This window comes from Rhinopithecus bieti, unplaced genomic scaffold (genome assembly GCF_001698545.2).
Source record: "Rhinopithecus bieti isolate Rb0 unplaced genomic scaffold, ASM169854v2 scaffold_44365, whole genome shotgun sequence".
Lineage (NCBI taxonomy): Eukaryota > Metazoa > Chordata > Mammalia > Primates > Cercopithecidae > Rhinopithecus > Rhinopithecus bieti.
The window spans coordinates 45,408-60,250 of NW_016817764.1; the positions used below are offsets into that span (position 1 = coordinate 45,408).

At 44.8% G+C, this 14,843-nt stretch overlaps 1 protein-coding gene across 2 annotated transcripts in view; it reads left to right on the forward strand.

Annotated features, from left to right (window-relative positions):
- Positions 1–2,391: 2,391 nt before the first annotated feature.
- RAF1 (Raf-1 proto-oncogene, serine/threonine kinase) overlaps positions 2,392–14,843 on the forward strand; it is an 85,973-nt gene continuing 73,521 nt past the window's right edge. Inside the window, exon 1 of one of the 2 annotated variants that reach the window (XM_017856112.1) lies at positions 2,392–2,780. The gene's annotated coding sequence lies outside the window, so the exon portion shown is untranslated. The remainder of the gene's footprint in view (positions 2,781–14,843) is intronic. The other variant, XM_017856111.1, reaches the window with a different exon arrangement.

Consider the following 14,843-nt stretch of genomic DNA (forward strand, 5'->3'; position numbering starts at 1 on the left):
TGGTCCACATACTCCTGTCATTCTCACTTTGTTTCATTTTTCTTTTCTTCTTCTTTTTTAAGAGACAGGGTCTTGCTATGTTGTCCAGGGTGGAGTGCAGTGAGGCAATCATAGCTCAAGCTATCCCCAACTCCAAGTGATCCTCCCGCCTCAGCCTCCTCCCTAGCTGGATTACAGGGGCATGTCACCATGCATACTAATTTTCTTTTTTTTCTTTTCTTTTCTTTTCTTTTCTTTTTGGTGGAGATGGGGTCTCGTGTTGCTCAGGCTGGTCTTCAACTCCTGGGCTCAAGTGAACCTCCTTCCTTGGCCTCTCAAAGTGCTGGGATTAGAGGCTTTGGCCACCACATCCAGCCTGAATCTTATTATTTATATTTTCTTTTAGTCTCCCATTATTAGAAGGCAGGGATTTTGATTGCTGTTAATTTTCCAATATCCAAAATAATGTGTGGTACCTAATAGGCTCTCAATATTGAAAAGGAAGACTGCACATGGCATTCTGTAGTATTAGGTAGGTATCTTGTGTTCCTGTGTTTGCATAAATAAGATCATACATAATGTTCTGGTTTTTTAACTTAATGACTTTTTTTTTGAGATGGTGTCTCACTCTGTCGCCCAGGCTGGGGTGCAGTGGCACCATCTCCCCTCACTGCAAGCTCCACCTCCTGGGTTCACGCCATTCTCTTGCCTTAGCCTCCCAAGTAGCTGGGACTACAGGCACCCACCACCACGCCTGGTTAATTTTTTTGTATTTTTAGTAGAGATGGGGTTTTACTGTGTTAGCCAGGATGGTCTTAATCTTCTGACCTCGTGATCTGCCCACCTCGGCCTCCCAAAGTGCTGGGATTACAGGAGTGAGTCAACGCACCTGGCCCAGCTTAATGGCTTTTTCTTTTTTTCTTTTTTGAGACAAGTGTCTGGCTCTGTCACCCAGGCTGGAGTGCAGTAGCGCTCTATTGACCACACCTGGCCAATTTTTTTGTTTGTTAGTTTGTTTTATATTTTTTAGTAGAGACATGTTTCACCATGTTGGCCAGGCTGGTCTCAAACTCATGACCTCACGTGATCTGCCCGCCTCCACCTCTGCCTCCCAAAGTGTTAGGATTACAGGCGTGAGCCACCACGCCCGGCCATGTCTTTTTTTTGAGACAGTTTTGCTCTTGTTGCCCAGGCTGGAGTGCAATGACACGATTTCGGCTCACCGCAACCTCTGCCTCCCGGGTACAAGCAATTCTCCTGCCTCCGCCTCCGGAGTAGCTGGGATTACAGGCATGCACCACCACGCCCTGCTACTTTTGTATTTTTATTTTTTTATATTTATTTATTTTTTCGAGAGGGAGTCTTGCTCTGAATGGAGTGTAATGGCGTAATCTCGGCTCACTGCAACCGCGGCCTCCCGGGTTCAAGCGATTCTCCTTACTCAGCCTTCTGAGTAGCTGGGATTACAGGCGCACGCCACCATGCCCGGCTAATTTTTGTGTTTTTAGTAGAGACGGGGTTTCTCCATATTGGTCAGGCTGGTCTCGAACTCCCGACCTCAGGCTGCCCACCTCAGCCTCCCAAAGTGCTGGGATTACAGCAGTGAGCCACCGTGCCCGGCCCTTTTTGTTGTTGTTGTTTTAAATTCAGTAATTATATCTAGTTCATTCTTGGATGGACAACCCGGATTGGATGTAGCAGCCTTCTCTTAACCAGTTTCCTGTTAATCTACATTTCACCCCGTGTTTCTCGAGAATGCAAATATAGCATTAAACATCTTCACACGTAACTTTTTGTGTATGTGTTTACTTATTTCTCTAGAATTCGTGTCTAGAAGTGAAACTGCCGGGAGGAAGGATATATATATACTTTTAAAAATGTCCAAGTCCCACTCTATGATAGCACTGAGAGGGCACACAACAGGTTTCAATGTACCTTGGATCAATATTATCAGTTTTTCTAACGCTTTGCTAATGTGATGGGGAAAAAAAATGAACCCCCAATTTACACACGAGGAAAAGACCGCTTAAGGTTCAGGGACTGTCCACATAGCTGTCAAGTGCCGGAGCCGTGATTTGGCATTAGTGTCCGACTCCGGAGAGGATGCGTCAAAGTTGGACACTGTGCTCTGTGTCCTGGGGCACGTCTGGTGATCGCCGGGTCTTGCAATGCTGGCAGGCAGGCCTTCCTCTCCCCTTCTAGGCCTCTGGCCACTCCTGGCTGGCCGAAAGCCGGCTCTTCTCGATTACCGAGTACCCCTCCTGAGATTAAGTCAGCATCGCCTAACCTCTTCTGCTCCGAAATGGCGGCCACCAGATCGCGAGCCCAAGCCCCGGGGGCGGGGCCTGTGTTCAGGCCAGAGCGATGGATGCCCGAGCCACGTTAGAAGTCGACTGCCAGGAGGGCTAGCGCAGAAGCGGAGAGCCGGTGGCGTCGCAGGTCGGGAGGACGAGCACCGAGTCGAGGGCTCGCTTGCCTTGGCCGCCCGAGAGTCTTAATCGCGGGCGCTTGGGCCGCCATCTTAGATGGCGGGAGTAAGAGGAGAACGATTGTGAGGTGGGAAGGGTTTTCTGCTGCATTCCTTGGGCCCCGAAAAGGGTCAGCTGGCCGGGCTTTGGGGCGCGTGCCCTGAGGCGCGGAGCGCGTGTGCTACGATGCGGGGGCTACTTGGGGCTCCGTCCCCTGGGCTGGGGACGCGCCAAATGTGACCGCCTCCCGCTCCCTCACCCGCCGCGGGGAGGAGGAGCGGAGGAGAAGCTGCCACCGGACGACAGGACGTTGGGGCGGCCTGGCTCCCTCAGGTAGGTGGCAGGGCCGGATCGTGGATGCCGGGGGAGCCGAGCGGCGGGACTGAGGGACCGGCTTCCAGGGCGAGCGGGCCTGGGTGGCGCTGATGGAGCGGCCCCGCGGCTGCCGGGCGGAGGGCTTGGGCCAGGCCGCTGTCACCCCGGGTAGCGTTGGGCGGGGGCCCTGGAGTCCGGTGTCATGGCCGGCGAGCCTAGTTCCCACATCCCACTCAAATTTCCTTGTGTTTTGCGGAAACGTGCCAACGCCACCCCTGTGCCAGTGCGCATTCCTCATTATTTGGCGGTGGGAAAATCCGCCCAGAGCTGCCCCATATCTGTTGTCACTTGGATGGGCCAATTCCTTTTCTCTTGGGCCGTCGATTGTGGGACCCGGGCTTGCACGCAGCCTTTCTCAGGATACTTCAGTCAAGTGACATCCTTTTAGGGAGGACATGAGGAATCGGGTAAGAGAGGAGGACACTGGCCAGTGCCCTACCACAAAGTCACAGGGGTCTCTTCTTGGATATCAGGACTAGCCTTGGGTATCAGGACTCTGTGGGTTATTAATGAAAGTCTTGGGATGCTTATAGAGGATTGGCCTCAGGACGCTTTGGAATGAAGAGCCAGGGCTGCCTTTTGTGTGAAGCGAGAGCCGCCGGGACGCTTCAGCTCTGCAGCTGCTGAGGCTCTGCGAGCGAGTCGATACCCAAGAGAGAGGAGTTTGGACGTCGTGAGAGGCGAGGCGGCCGTGTTCATTCATTGTTCTCTTTCTAGGGCTCTGGGTGTGCCCCTGGTATTCATTCTGTGGTGGGAAGAAGGATAGGAACTTATGTGTCTCCTTGAGATGTGAACGGGTTCTAGGGGGTCACTTAATCTAAGTAGGAAATGAATTCAAGGCACGTTCATTGAGCGTTTCTGCTTGCCTGGTCCTCTGTGGGCTGAGTGGAGAGATTCTGCCCTCCCTGCGCTCCTAAGGCGTGAAAACAATGCAGTGTGATAAGAATTGGCTTACCAAGTGTTGTGGGGATTTAGAACAGTTAGTTTTGCTTGGGGAGGAGTTGAGGAAGCTTCTACACTCGAGGAGACTTAAGCGTCGAGTTTTGAAAGACCGGTGAGTAAGTGCTCACCAGGTGAGGAGGAACTCAGGGAACAGCTGGTATAAAGGCTTAGCGACATGTAGGAGTTGGGATGAGTTTGGGGAGCAGCAAATTGCCTGGGGTGCAGGAAGGAAATGGTGAGAGATGAGAGAAAAATAAAAGTTGCTAGAATTGTGAGGGGGTTTTGTTGTAGATGGTGAACTAATTGAATTTGGATTATTGTATATGATTTGCTGAATCTTTATTCTTGCTGATAGTTTTCTCCCTTTGTTGATGTTGAAGCTGATAGTGATTGAAAAGGTTTAGTTTGTTAAATTTAATGACTTTTTAGTTTTTTTAATTTTTTCAGAACAATTAAAACTCTTTTTTTTTTTTTTTTTTTTTTTTTAAAGGAACAGGATCTCACTCTGTCACCCAGGCTAGAGTGCAGTGGCATGATCATAGCTCAGTTGCAGCCTCTAATTCCTGGGCTTAAGCAGTTCTCCTGCCTTTGCCTCCTGAGTAGCTGGGACTACAGACAGGTGCTACCACACATGGCTAATTAAAAAAAAAAAATTTAGTAGAGATGGAGTCTGGCCCTGTTGCCTAGGCTGGTCTCAAACTCCTGGGCTCAGGTGATGCTTCTGCCTCCACCTCTCCCTCCCAGCGTGCTTGCTGGAATTACAGGGGTGAGCCACTGGCCAGGCAGAACTTTTTTTTTGTTTTAATAATAGAGAGGGGGTCGCACTGTGTTGGCCAGACTGGTCTAAAAAGTATGCCTTCAGTAGAACTCTTGGGCTCAAGTGATCCTTCAGCTTCAGCCTCTCAAAGTGCTGAAATTACAGGTGTGATCCACTGTGCCTGGCCAGCAGAACATTTTTGATACGTGTTTTATATCAAATGTTTTGCACTTACACAGTGGTGAATGAATTGAACTCATATATTCCTGGGGATTCTTGCAAAAAATTATCTTAAAGTTATACTTGCTCACAAAAATGTTAACTTTATAAATGTAAAACACTCTCCTAATATTTGTTTTATTATCCCATTATTTTTTATTTTTTTGAGACAGAGTCTCACTCTGTTGCCCAGGCTGAAGTGCAGTGGTGCAATCTCGGCTCACTGCAACCTCCGCCTCCTTGATTCAAGCAGTTATCCTGCCTCAGCGTCCCGAGTAGCTGGGATTACAGGCATACATCACCACATCCGGCTGATTTTTGTATTTTTAGTAGAGATGGGGTTTCGCTGTATTGGCCAGGCTGGTCTTGAACTTCTGACTTCAAGTGATCTGCCCACCTCGGCCTCCCATGGCCTCACTGGAATTACAGGCGTGAGCCACTGTGCCTGGACTAAATTTTAAATATAAATAATGTACTCCCCAGTCTTACAGAAATTGGACGACTCTAGAAAACAAGCATCCAAAAAATGTGTAGGATGTATTTTTAGATTAATAAGTGTATTTTTAAAACTATTTCTTGGTATTGACTTCTTGGATAACCTGTTATAAAATATTTATCCCCATAAACATAATCTTCCTAAAACAGGTATAATACTGTGATTAATGTTTATGCTAAAGTGACTATTATGGAATTAACAGACTTCAGTTGCAGTTCCTAAACCTTGCTTTTGTTGTGATGATTATATACCACTGAAGAACATTCAGGATTATTTTGACTTGTTTTTACCCTTATCACTGAAGGGCTAAGCTGTTTAAAATGCAGCATAAACATTTGACCCAGTTGAATGTTGGGATACTTGGAAAAATAAACCTGTTACTGTTTCTGTACTAAAGGCTTATCTTTTAAAGATATGTAGTTTTTTTTTAGTGCAGTGGCACGATCTCGGCTTACTGTAACCTCTGTCTCCCAGGTTTAAGCATTCTCCTGCCTCAGCCTCCCAAGTAGCTGGGACTACAGGCACCTGCCACCACGCCTAGCCAATTTTTGTATTTTTAGTAGAGATGGGGTTTCGCCATATTGGCCAGGCTGGTCTTGAACTCCTGATCCACCTGCCTTGGACTCACAAAGTGCTGGGATTACAGGCGTGAGCCATCGTGCCTGGCTGATATGTGGTGTTTCGTGGTTATAAATTTATAGTGGAATTCCTTTGTTAAAGTCTTGTCGGTAGTTGTAAAAACATCAGCCAGTTGTGGTGGCTCATGCCTGTAAGCCCAGCACTTTGGGAGGCTGAGGCTGGTGAATTGCTAGAGCTCAGGAGTTTGAGACCAGCCTGGGCAACATGGTGAAAACCTGTCCCTACAAAAAATGCATACACAAAAAAAGAAAAAATTAGCAGGGTGTGGTGTAGTATGCCTGTAGTCCCAGCAACTTGGGAGGCTGAGGTGAAAGGATCACCTGAGCCCAGGGAGGTTGAGGTTGCAGTGAGCAATGTTCATGTCACTGTACTTCAATGTTGGTGACAGATACCCTGTCTCAAAAAAAAAAAAAAGTGTGCCTTCAATGGAAGGCTTGAGCATATTTTATGGGATTTGGTTTAGCTGAAAAAAACAGTGAGAAGCAAATTAAGCTGGTAATTTCTGATGAAAAGTATCTAAAAGATGAAGAACGTTAAGCATCAAGTATTATATAACAGTTGCTCTGAGACTAGTTGCTTTTAGTTTATTCCATTTGTTTGCTCTGAAGATTAAACAACTTCTTGTAAGTTAAATTTGACTTTTCCAGGAGCACTGGAATATTTAGGAAATGAAAAATACAATTGATAACTTTAAACTACTATTTCAGGTAGTCTATTAGTAGTAAATGTATGATTCTACATTTAAATTTCAGGTAAATCTTTGTTAGTAACCTACTGCCTAAAAAAATGTTACATGAGGGAGTACTTTTGTTTGCATGTTAGGAACATAATAGGCCATACATAATAATCTTGATCTTGGGAGGAGCTTGTTAGCCAAACAGCATGCCTTAATGTTGACTTGCAGAAGAGAATTTTAAATACTGCCTTTGAAAGGCAATGTACTAATGTGACAGTGAGGAGGTTTATGAAACCTTGAAATTGAGCTTTGACTTAGTTTTTTGTTTTTAAGTTGCGCAGATCGTGGGAGTCATTTCTTCAAAACAAATGACCGTGAGATGGAAAATTGCTTACCTTGAGTAAATTAATTGGAAAATCAGAGAACACTGGGTTTATTTAGAATGAGGTTGTTTAGGTCTTTTATTGGTATGTGTATGGGAGGGTAGAATTCCTAATTGCTCATCTGACTGGGTTCAAAATGTAATACTAGATATTTGTGTTGCAGTTCAGTCGATACTTTTGGTATAGGGCTAACTTATCTTGCCTGTATTTTTTTTTTTTTTTTTGAAACGAAATCTGGCGCTATCACCCAGGCTGGAGTCCTGTGGTGCAATCTTGGCTCACTGCAACCTCCGCCTCCCAGGTTCAAGGGATTCTTTTGCCTCAGCCTCCTGAGTAGCTGAGATTACAGGCGCTGGCCACCACGCCTGGCTAATTTTTGTATTTTTAGTAGAGACGAGATTTCACCATGTTGGCCAGGCTGGTCTCAAACTCCTGACCTCAAGTGATCCACCCTCCTCAGCTTCCCAAAGTGCTGGCATTACAGGCTCGCCCAGGCATCTTGCCTTGTAATTCTCATGATAGTAATGGCTGGGTATTTTTTTCTTGCCTTAGAGTTGTAAGTAAAAATTCCTTAATTACACATTAAGGTTTCATCTTTAATTTTACAATGTGTGAGTCATTTTGTAACTTCTTTTCTCCCAGAATGACTTGTGTAGCTCTAAATGATTTTAGTTAATTTCAGATGTTTGCCTTTCTTCTAAAATGACCCCTAGAATCTCAGCTTAACCAAGGAAAGTGTCAAGTGGGTGTTGTTTCTTTGTTACTGGTTTTGGCTTAGACTATCTAAAGTTTGGCAAATTACTTACAAAGTATGTTAACTGGCATCACATTCCAATCAGTGCACATAGTATTTTTTGAGGAACACTTGACACATGGTTTTATTTTTAGACCAGATTCTAAGGAATTTTACTGGGTGGGGATTAACAATCCTAAAGCTAGTTTACAGTTTTAAAATCTTTATGATTTAGAAGTTGTTTACTTTTTTTGTTAATAAATGGGAAGCAGCAGGCAGTGGCAATCAATTTTTTGTTTGTTTGTTTTTGTTTTTGAGATGGAGTTTCATTCTCGTTGCCCAGGCTGGAGTGCAATGACACGATCTTGACTCACCACAGCCTCTGCCTCCTGGGTTCAAGTGATTCTCCTGCCTCAGCCTCCTGAGTAGCTGAGATTACAGGCATGTGCCACCACGCCTGGCTAATTTTGGATTTTTAGTAGAGACAGGGTTTCACCATGTTGGTCATGCTGGTCTCAAACTCCCTACCTCAGGTGATCCGCCTGCCTCAGCCTTCCAAAGTGCTGGGATTACAGGCGTGAGCCACCACACACAGCCCTCACATAGCTTTTATGATAGTATGTTCTTATAATTGTTCCATTTTATTATTATAATTAATCTCTTACTGTGCCTAATTTATATGTTAAACTTGATCATGGGTATGTATGTATAGGAAAAAACATAGTATATACAGTATAGTATACTGTTTTTGTTTTCACGCATTCGTTGGTAGTCTTGGAACATATTCCCTGTGGATATGGGGGGCGCTGCTATATGATGGAATGTTACTTAGTAATAAAACGAAAGGATATATTGATGTATACTACAACATGGAAGAACCTTGAAAACATGCTAAGTAAAACCATGCAGGAAAGACCACATATTGAATTATGCCATTTATGTAAAATGTCCAGAATAGGAAAATCCTTGGTGACAGAAAGTAGATTAGGGGCTGAGGGATGTAGGGAATGGTCAGTGACTGTGATAGGGTTTTTTTTTTTGGTGATAAAAGTGTTTTGTAGTTATGGAGATGGATCCACAACTGTGAATATAATAAAAGCCATTTAATTATGCACATTATTTTTTTTTTTTGAGATGGAGTTTCGCTCTTGTTGCCCAGTGGAGTACAATGGTGCAGGATCTCAGCTCACTGCAACCTCTGCCTCTTGGGTTCAAGCGATTCTCCCGCCTCAGCCTCCTGAGTAGCTGAGATTACAGGCATGCTCCCCCATGCCCAGCTAATTTTGTATTTTTAGTGGAAATGGGATTTCTCCATGATGGTACCATCGAGACTGGTCTCGAACTCCTGACCTTAGGTGATCCGCCTACCTCGGCCTCCCAAAGTGCTGGGATTACAGGTGTGAGCCACTGCGCCTGGCCCCTGCCTGGAAATTCTTAAGAATTAAATATTGTTGGCCGGGCGCGGTGGCTCAAGCCTGTAATCCCAGCACTTTGGGAGACCGAGACGGGTGGATCACGAGATCGGGAGATCGAGACCATCCTGGCCAACACGGTGAAACCCCGTCTCTACTAAAAAATACAAAAAACTAGCTGGGCGAGGTGGCGGGCGCCTGTAGTCCCAGCTACTCGGGAGGCTGAGGCAGGAGAATGGTGTGAACCCGGGAGGCGGAGCTTGCAGTGAGCTGAGATCGCGCCACTGCACTCCAGCCTGGGTGACAGAGCAAGACTCTGTCTCAAAAAAAAAAGAAATATTGTTTTCTTTGAGTAAGTAATAAGGTCCCATACCACAAAATTTAAAGGATATAGAAAGTTATGTTGTGTATAGTAATTCTATGTTCCCCTTTGTTCTCTAGCTACCCAGCTTCCTTTCACGGAGGGAAATATGAATTCTTATGTATTGTATCCTATTTTGTGATGACACAAGAATATTTAAGGGTAGATGTGCTGGCCTTATTTTCTTGCTCAAATCTTCCAGGCTCTCCCTGGATACCAGACTAAGTATATACAATTCTTGCCTCCGTGTCTTACTTACATTGCTTTCTCATAGTATAATGTTTAGTGGAAATCAAAAGCCAGTATTTTAAGCCTCTGTTAGGTGCAGGCCAGTGCACTTGGTGCAGCATAAGGCAAGTTCCTACCTTCAAAGACCTTATCTAATTGAGAGAGGCTGACATTTCCTTACTTTTACCTATTCCTCTGCCCCCCCCCCCCGCCCACCGCCCCGAGAGGACATTTCACTCTTGTCACGAAGGCTGGAGTACAGTGACGTGATCTTGACTCACTGCAACCTCTGTCTCCCGGGTTCAAGTGATTCTCCTGTCTCAGCCTCCCAAGTAGCAGGGATTACAGGCACCTGCCACCACGCCCGGCTAAACTTTGTATTTTTGGTAGAGATGGGGTTTCACCATGTTGGCCAGGCTGGTCTCGAACTCCTGACCTCAGGTGATCCACCCGTCTTGGCCTCCCAAAATGTTGGGATTACAGGCGTGAGCCACCGCAGTGGCCAAGTTGAATTTTTTGTATAGATGTCTTATGGCTCTGTTTAAAAGTGGGTCGTGTCCTATTCTTACATATTTCCAGTGGGGCATGTCTTACTCTTGTTTATATATCTCCAGTTCTTAAAACCTTGTCTTACACAGCAAACATTAATCAGAGGTTAATCACTTACGGATTTAGTTTCACTACGGCCATCTCTACAAAATGCTTACAGTAAAGAGGCTATACTTATTAAATTCAAACTTAGAACTTTGTAACTTAGGACCTAACTTAGAACTTTGTAACTTAGGACCTAACTTAGAACTTTGTAACTTAGGACCTATCTGTTGCAGGAACTTAGGACCTATCTGTTGCAGGAGCTACCTTACTTAAGCTTCTCCCTCTATTGGGCATTATATGTAGAGTGCTCTAGGTTCTGCCTGCTAGCGCCTTGATGATATTTGCCTGCTTTATCTGCTCACTGACTCTTTAGCTCAAGCAGCTGTTACCATGCTGGCTGTTTCCTTTTGTATTCATAGGTTTTAGATATGGAAGAAAGTTATACCCAGAGAGAATGGGGGGATAAATAATACTCTACCGTTTTTGACCTTAGTCTGGTGTAGAATTGTAGTGTGATTTTGAGAGGAGAGATTGTGATTTCCCTGGCTAGTATTACCTAGTATTGCCTGACAATGCAAAATGGACCCCTAGGCTGTCTTATGTAAGTTGGAGGAGTGGGGGTTTGGAGGTGGTATGTGTGTGTGTGTGTGTGTGTGTGTGTGTGTGTGTGTGTATCTCTACAATCCAGTGACATTTAACAACATTCACAATGTCTTAAAACCATCCCCACTACCTGTTTCCAGAACCTTTTCATTACTTCAAACAGAAACAGTACTCATTAAGTAAGAACCCCTCATTCCTCACTATGCCCAGTTCCTCGTAACCCCTATTCTACTTTCTCTCTACGAATTTGCCTATTCCAGGTACCTCATATAAGGGGAGTCATACGCTGTCTGTCCTTTTTTGTCTGACTTATTTTACTTAGCACATTTTTTAGGTTTATCCGTGTGGTGGTGGCTTGTATTAGTATTTTATTCCTCTTTGTGGCTGAATAATACTTCATTGTATGGGTATATCATTTTGTTTATCTCATCAGTGATGGACACTTGGATTATTTCCACCTTTTGGTTGTTGTGAATAATGCTGCAGTGAACATTGGTGTACAAATATCAGTTTGAGCCCCTGCTTTCAGTGCCTTAGGGTATATGCATAAGAGTAGAATTACTGGATCATATGGTAATTCTGTGTTTACTTTTTGAGGAACTGCAAACTGTTTTACGCAGTGACTGCACCATTTTACATTTCCCACCAGCAAAGCACAAGGGTTCCAGTTTTGCTGCATCTTTTCCAACACTTGTTTTTTTTTTTTTAATTTTTTTTGTTTTCTTTTTTAATTTTAAAATAACAATCCTGGGCCAGGCACGGTGGCCCATGCGTGTAATCTCAGCACTTTTGGAGGCCGAGGCAAGTGGATTACCTGAGGTCAGGAGTTCAAGACCAGCCTGGCCAACATAGTAAAACCCCGTCTCTACTAAAAATACAAAAAAAATTCGCCGGGCGTGGTGGCACATGCCTGTAATCCCAGCTACTTGAGAGACTGAGAATCGCTTGAACCTGGGAGGCAGAGGTTGCAGTGAGCTGAGATCGCACCATTGCACTCCACGAGAGTGAGACTTCGTCTCAAAAATAAATAAATAAAATAACAATCCTAATGACTGTGAAGTGGTTGTAGGCTTTTCTTTTTGCATTTTAAAAAATTATTATTTTTACTATTTTAGAGATGGGGGGAGTCTCACTATGTTTACCAGGTTAGTCTTGAACTCCTGGCGTCAGTTGATCCTCCCATTTTAGCCTGCCAAAGTACTGGGATTACAGGCATGAGCTACTGTGCCTGGCCCTCCTTTTCTTCTTATTGCTACTTAGATCTAGTGGGCCAAACAGAACCTTTGGATTTGACTATATTTGGATCTCAAGGGGTTTTCCTCCCTCTTAAACCTGTGTGTAATGTTCTTCAAAGAGATAAATTAATTACACAATGACATCTTTTAAAAGAACACTGTTTTCTTTCATCCTTGTGAGGTGTAAGAAGAAAATAAGCAGAAAAAAAAAAAGTTTTCTGTAAATTGATACACATAGTTGTAGTTACTTTATACTCATACCCTTTCTTTGTGTTGTGAGTGACAGAGTCTCACTCTGTCGCCCAGGTTGGAGTGCAGTAGTGTGATCTCCGCTCACTGTAGCCTTGACCTCCCAGGCACAAGCCATCTTCCCTCCTGAACCTCTTGAGTAGCTGGGACTACAGGTGTGTGCCACCATACTCAGCTAATTTTTGTAATTTTTGTAGAGATGGGGTTTTGCCATGTTGCCCAGGCTGATGTCGAACTGCTGAGCTCAAGCAATCCTCCCTCTTTGGCCTCCCAAAATGCTGGGATTATAAGCATGAGCCACTGTGCCCGGGCTCTCATACTCTTTTATTCTAAAAAGTATTTAGGGCCAGCCTCTGTGGCTCATGCCTGTAATCCCAGCACTTTGGGAGGCGAAAGAGGGAGGATTGCTTGAGCCCAGGAGTTTGAAACCAGCCTGGGCAACATAGTGAGACCCCTCCATCTCTAAAATAGTAAAAATAATAATACCGAAAATACTAGTCAGGCATGTGGTATGCATCTGTAGTTCTAGCTACTTGGTAGGCTGAGGAGAGAGGCTTTCTTGAGTCCAGGAGTTGGAGGCTGCAATAAGCTATGATTGTGCCATGGTGCTCTAGCCTTGGCAACAGAGCAAGATGCTGTCTCTCGAAAATAAAAATAAAAAGAAAAGATGAATAGTCTGTCTGAAATGGCCGACAATCGCAGCTGCTGACCTGTATCTACTGTATAAGTCAAGCAGTTCAACTTTTTATTATAATGTCATGATTTTTCTTTGCTTCTTGGGAGTGCTTCCAGCATCACTAGTGGCATTTCATATGGGACCCATGTTGTTATTCAGAGTTTATGGTATTGTACTGTACGTGATGACAAATACAGAAGACCCATGAGAGACCACTTTTTTTTTTTTTTTGAGACATAGTCTGGGTCTGTCGCCCAGGCTGGAGTGCAATGGCGTGATCTCAGCTCTCCCCTGCCTCCTGGGTTCAAGCGATTCTCCTGCCTCAGCCTCTCTAGTAGTTGGGATTGCAGGCGCTCACTACCACGACTGGCTAATGTTTATATTTTTAGTAGAGACAGGGTTTCATCATGTTGGCCAGGCTGGTCTGGAACTCCTGACCTCAAGTGATCCACCAGCTCGGCCTCCCAAAGTGCTGGGATTACAGGAATGAGCCAATGTGCCTAGCCAAGAAATACCACTTTTTACTGCAATAGGAAATTTACTGGAGAGACCTACTGCTCACAGGGACACAAGGCCTTTTAAGTGGATACTTGCAACTTGTAACACTTGAGTTCACTGCAATAGTAAGAAGAGGTGGCTATGAAATTACTATAGTAATTTGTGTGTACAACAGGTTTGTTTTGTTTTGAGGCAAGGTCTCACTCTGTCACCCAGGCTGGAGTGCAGTGGCAAGATCTCAGCTCACTGCAGCCTCCGCCTCCCAGGTTCAAGCGATTCTCCTGCCTCAGCCTCCCAAGTAACTAGGATTACAGGCTTGTGCCACTAAACCCAGCTAATTTTTGTATTTTTAGTAGAGATGGGGTTTTACCCTGTTGCCCAGGCTGGTCTCAAACTCCTGGCCTTGAGCAATCGACCTCCGTCAGCTTCCCAAAATGCTAGGATTATAGGCATGAGCTATCTCACCCAGCCAACATCAGTTAGTTTTATGCAGTTATTTATTTATTTATTTATTTATTTTTGAGATGGAGTCTCACTCTGTTGCCCAGGCTGGAATGCAGTGGCTTAATCTTGGCTCACTGCACTCGCTGCAACTTCTACCTCCTGGGTTCAAGTGATTCTCCTGCCTCAGTCTCCCGAGTAGCTGCACAACACCTGGCTAATTTTTTGTATTTTTAGTAGAGACAGGATTTCACCATGTTGGACGGGCTGATCTCGACCTCCTGACCTCCAGTGATCCACCCACCTTTGCCTCCCCAAGTGCTGGGATTACAGATGTGAGCCACTGCACCTGGCTGCAGTTATTTAATATACTGCATCTTAACATCTGTTTACATTTCTCTCAACTGCGAATGTGTGTCTGTGCAAATGGTGTTGTATGGTCTGTAAGCGTATGCATAAGTTTTGATTTTTTTTTTTTTTTTTTTGAGACCGAGTCTAGCTCTGTCGCCCAGGCTGGAGTGCAGTGGTGCAAACTTGGCTCACTGCAGCCTCTGCCTCCTGGGTTCAAGTGATTCTCTTGCCTCAGCCTCCCGAGTAGCTGGGATTACAGGCACCCGCCACCACGCCCAGCTAATTTTTGTATTTTTAGTAGAGATGTGGCTTCACTGTGTTGGCCAGGCTGTTCTCAAACTACTGACCTTATGATCCGCCCACCTTAGCCTCCCAAAGTGCTGGGAAAAAAAATCCACATATAAGTGGACCTGCACAGTTCAATGCGTGTTGGGAAGGGTCAACTGCATATTGAGTGAAAACAGCACTAAAATATGTTAAGTAAGACCTCATATTTTTTTAAGAAAAATATGGCCAGGCGCGGTGTCT